The sequence below is a fragment of the Leptidea sinapis genome, chromosome 46, assembly GCF_905404315.1.
Source record: "Leptidea sinapis chromosome 46, ilLepSina1.1, whole genome shotgun sequence".
Taxonomy (NCBI): Eukaryota; Metazoa; Arthropoda; class Insecta; order Lepidoptera; family Pieridae; genus Leptidea; species Leptidea sinapis.
Window position 1 is genome coordinate 3281111 of NC_066310.1, and position 5793 is coordinate 3286903.

Here is a 5793-nt window from a genome sequence, read left to right on the forward strand (position 1 = left end):
AACACACATCATATTCGAACACAATACGCTGGGTATGGGTGATTCAATAGCATTATTTTAATATGACTGTATTCACTGAAACTGCAATTAGTTTTTTTTTCAGAGCATTGGTTAATGGAGTCCCTGACTTTTTCGCGACAATGCGGAGACTGCAACGTCCCGACAACAAGATACTCGTAGCTGTCTCTGACGATATCAGGAATCCAGTGTTTAAGCGCTGAATCTCTGTTCACATGGACAAGAACAAAAAAATGACTGCACTAATATTTGCAATATATAGTTTTAGTTACTTTAATTTTACTTTTAACTTGGCACCCCTTTACAGTATCTATTTTTTTTTTGTAACTATGGGTCTTATTATGCCTAAAATAAATGCCATTTATTTATTTATTCAACCCTTTAAAAGGAGAAATTATTTTACTGGTTTTGAATGTAAGTTATAATTTACTTATAATAAAAAGGTGTCCTTTCTTCTGTTTCCCTTCAGAAAAAATCTTCCCTCACAGTGCCTGTATTAAACTAAATAATTGAAAGTTTTAGCGAAATGAATTTGTGACATATCGACTTCTACAATATGAATCTAATTTTCGACCTAGCAGTTATCGGGGATATAGCTCAGTGGCAGAGCAATCGACTGCAGATCGATAGGCCCCCGGTTCAAATCCGGGTGTCCCCTAATTAGTTTATGCTTTTTTTTTATTCAATCAAAAGTTTTTAATATTTTTGTTATTTTTGTTATTTTGTAAATTTTACGTGAAATTTTGCTATGTTCTTAACAAAAAAGTAAAATAATATTTTTTTCATAGAACTAGTTTACATTTGTGCGGAAGTTAATAAAAGTTATTTGAGTTTTCCTTTCATAATTTATATTTATTTCCTTTATGTAGTAGATATAACTTTAAGTGAAGTTTCGTGTTTCTTAATATTTCTGTCATTAATATAGTTATTACACCTGCATTATGAAGATAAACATTCTTCTTTGTAATTTGATTGAGGTCTTGTGACAGGCTTCGTTAAGCTCACTCAAATGCCACTGGATGGGCCGTTGCCTTGCCTAAAATATGATCCACGAAGGCGATAACTGGTTCATACGTCATGCTCGCGAACGAGCGGTAACTACTTGAGGTGGCTGGGTGATCGCTTATAAAATGCTCGCATAATATATTTTATTATGAAAATACGGGACGAGACGAGCAGGACGTTCAGCTGATGGTAATTGATACGCCCTGACCACTGCACTTAGCAGCACTGACAGTGCAGTGCTGCTCCGGATTCTTGAAATGCCTAAAAATAGTGAGCGGCACTACAATTGCGCTAGTCACCTGGAGACATAAGATGTTAAGTCTCATTTGCCCAGTAATTTCACTAGCTACGGCGCCCTTCAGACCGAAACACACTAATGTTCACACATTACTGCTTCACGACAGAAATTCACGACGGAAACTAAATTACGCGCTACAATAACATTTTCATAAGTTCTAATACCTTCTTTATTTAAATATTGTTTTTACATTACTGTATCACAACAGAAATAGACGCCGTTGTGGTCCCCATAATCTAGCCGTCATCCTGTACAAAGGAGCCTCCCACTGGTTTATGTGTGTTTATTTACAGTTTATGTGGATTATATAATACATGCATGATGTTTGTATTGAGTACAGTAGTGTACTTAATAATTCTTGTGTACATCTAGGATAAGTTTCATGTCGATACGATCAATGGTTTAGGCGTGATTGAGCCCCAAACAATGACCATTTTCACGTCAAACTCATTTGAAACATTGAATAAATACGAACAACAGCAACTATGAGAGTGTTCAAAACTTATTCTAAATTATTAACAAAAATTACTATTCAATTAATTATTTCAAATAATGTATATATTCAGAAACCTTACCCTTGAAAGTATATTAATACCCATTAATACATAAAAGTATAACAACCACCAAAAACGACAAGCAGCACTCAACTTTGATTTAAAATATGGACCAGCTATCGCTTTCGTAACATATAAGTAACACAACATACAAAATATATTTTTCACGGCAGGCTATCGATTTTTTTGAAGGTACCTATGTCGTATCGTCCCGGAAACACCGCACAAGGAAGTTCATTCCACAGCTTTGTAGATTTTAAAAATATAATACTTATTTATATAGAAACAGTTTCTAAAGTACAATCTTATTCTAAGAGTATAGTATAGTATAGTATAGTATATACAAGTGTAGCCAAACTACTTAAAAGCATGAAAGCTTTGAAAAATATTGTACAGTTTGTCGTCATTCGTTTGGAAGGCGAGTGATGTATTGCCTGAGTGTGGGGTTTCAGTAAGTGGCTATGTTTGTGTTTTAACGAAATACTTTACTATGTTTTAACGTTATATTATATTACATCGTGTTATTATTATCTGTGTAAGTGAAATATTGTATGAATAAGTTTAGTTTTACTAGGAGCCTCTCCTTTGCACGGGATGCCGTCTAGATTATGGGTACCACAACGGCGCTTATTGCTGCGGTGAAGCAGTAATGTTTAAGCTTTATTCTGTTTCCATCTAAAGGGCGCCGTAGCTAGTGAAGTTACTGGGCAAATGAGACTTAACATCCTGTGTCTCAAGGTAACGAGCCCAATTGTAGTGCCGCTCAGAGTTTTTGGGTTTTTCAAGAATGGTTTTTCATTGTAATGGGCAAGGTTATCAATAACCCTCATCTGAACGTCCTGTTCGTCTCGTCCCTTTCTCTCATATAAAATAATAATTATAATGATTAGGTACATCGTTTAGTGCTTATATTCATAAAAAACTGCAAATTGTGTCACATTTCGATCCACAGGTCCTCACTCATATAAATTACAAATAGAAATAAATCTTAACTTTTTTGAAAATACCCTCTTTATGTTATAAATCCATATGTTGAATTTATTATAAGGAAGAGGGTGACAAACGTGTACGGATGCGTGTCACCTGATGGTAGGTGATCAGCGGGGCCCATAGTCTCCTATGAAACCAGAGGAATCACAGGAGCGTTGTATTTTATTTGCCCTTCGCGAGTGTTATACATTTAAATGAAACACTTTTTAAAGGATTAAAACGCGTGTAATTGTTACTGTGTATTTCAATTAGATTGTTGCGTAAAGCAGTCCCCTTGAAAACGTGATCTGCAAAGCTCTCGAAACGTCGTTGAAACATAAGAGCGTTGCCAAAACTTTCAATAAATTATATAAGTTTATTTTGTTCAAATATTATATTCATTCTGCTGCTGTTACAATATAATAGTCAATATTCAGGAAACACATTGTAAGTGGCAATATTGGGAAATAATTTGATAACCATACATTGTATTAAGCCCCGAATGAAAACATCGTTGATTTAGTGTTATTAAGCTGTCAGTCCACGACACGACCTCAGAGAGCAGGCGACCAAGCTCGCCCCACGAACAATGTTATTTGATTAACGACAATATTCGTTCACCAAATACGTTCCTATACTTGGTTGATTCATTTCGTACTAACTAAATTTAAACGTTGAACGTTTAAGAAGGTTTCATAGCTTGCATGTGGCATTGATTATCTCTTGTAAGGACAATAGTTGTTTGTGCAATATGTATATTTTGTCGGTTTTGTGAGAGTGGTGCTAGTAATTTAATGTATGGTTTGTTTCATTATATAAGCCTATGTTGCCAGTAAAAATAATAATACAAATATTATAACAATAAGGATGTGTATCTACATAAAAAAACTGATTTAAGAGTCACAGCCACTTTGGACCATTATAATTTTATTTTATTTTATTTTCATAGGGTGGCTAACAGCCGTCAATACAAAAACATATATCTACATGTTTATATATAGGCCAATTAAAAGCCTCCACAAAAAGGTATTAAATAGTATTTTATTGTTACGTTTTTACAAATGCTTAAACTAATTAAAGGCATTACTATGTACTAGTTAACTACGCTTTTTTGCAATTTAAATTGACTTAAAGTATACATATATTATGTTGTCATTGTATTAGTTTTCTGTGACTTGCAAATAATCTTGTATAATATGTTTCTTAACACTACCTAAACTGGAACAAAAAAGATCTATTTCGGATCATTTTAGTTTGTTAAAATTATACGAAGTACGTGGTATAAAGGAGTGTGATCTATAGTTTGTGCGCATGAGTGGAATATGGAGGAGATTCTTTTTTCTAGAATGTTGGTACGGTATATTGAGGTTTATTTTAGATAACAAGGTTGGACTCAGCAATATCAGTCAATATCAGCCATGGATCTACGGAGTGTTAATGGTAGGAGATGAAATCGAGTACACTGAGTTTTGTAATCTGTTTTGGGAATTCTGAACTTATAATTTAAAAATCTCGTAAATTTTTTCTGTATTTGTTCAATTCTTTTACTATGTATCATATATACCGTATTCCAGATTTGACTAGCATACTCTAAATGACTACGAACATAAGCGCAAAAAATAATTTTTAATGTTTTCATTCTCTTGAAGCAGTTCGCTGAACGTATTATAAAACCAAGTGCTTGTGATGCCTTATTTGCAATATTGTCGATGTGACATTCGTAAGTTAGCTTGCAGTCAAGAGCTACACCTAGATCTGTGACACAATCGACCCGCAATAGAAATCGATTATTTATAGTATAATTAAATTTGATGATTAGCTTTTTACGGGAAAAACTTATAAAAAGACATTTAGGTATATTAAGCCAAAGCTTATTATTACTACAATATGTTGCTAGTCTATTGAGATCTTCCTGAAGGAGATCAACGTCATAGATATCGTTGATAGGCCGATATATCTTCATGTCGTCAGCGAAAAGTAAATAATTGGAATGATGAAAGCATGTATCGATGTCATTTATGAAACAGATAAATAATAAAGGACCTAGGAGAGAGCCCTGAGGAACTCCAGAAGGTATCGTGATCCATGAGGAGGTGTAGGCATTTAAAACAACTGCCTGAGTTCTGTTTTTTACGTACGAACTTAACCATCTAAATAAGTTATTCCTAATACCAAGACCAGCAAGTTTCTGAAGAAGGATTCTATGATCTATGCGGTCGAAAGCTTTGGTGTAATCTGTATACACAACGTCAATTTGTTGACCACCGTCCATGCAATCAGTTAAGAAGTCAGTGAAAACAAGTAAATTAGTAACCGTTGATCTTCCTTTTATAAAACCATGCTGTTGTTGGTTTAACACATTTTTAAGGCTAGGGTAAAGTTGATTATAGATGATGCGCTCAAACACTTTGGCAAGAAGACATAATTTTGAAATCGGTCGATAGTTTTCCACTTTGTCTTTCTGACCTTTTTTATGTATAGGTGATATGAATGCCGCCTCCACCTGATCGGCATGATACCTTCATTAATTGATCTCTTAAAAAGCAAGGTGACAGGTAATGCCAATACTTCAGAACATTTGACGAGGAACAGTGCTGGTAAACTATCTGGCCCAGGTGATTTATTTAGATGAAGTGATTTTAAGAGCTTTTCTATTTGTTTATTATCAATTTCGATAGAACTTATATTACTAATAATAGATTCATCTGAACAATTATAGGATTTGGATGTGGTAGTGGGTTCTTGGAAAGTCGAATAAAAATATCTTGAGAAAAGCTCACAAATGTCCTGTCCTTTATTGCCTTCAGTGTCTCCATAGATCATATTAGATGGTATATTTGAACAATTACGTTTACTTTTCATAAAGGACCAAAATGCCTTGGGATTATTAGATATATCATTTTCAATTTTACTAATGTAGTGATCAAAACAACTACGCTCAATAACTTT

At 34.0% G+C, this 5793-nt stretch overlaps 1 non-coding gene across 1 annotated transcript; it reads left to right on the top strand.

The window, feature by feature from the left end:
- The first annotated feature begins 604 nt into the window (after positions 1–604).
- Trnac-gca (transfer RNA cysteine (anticodon GCA)) lies at positions 605–676 on the top strand. Its single transcript has one exon. It is a non-coding gene; the product is annotated as a tRNA-Cys (tRNA).
- Positions 677–5793: the final 5117 nt, after the last annotated feature.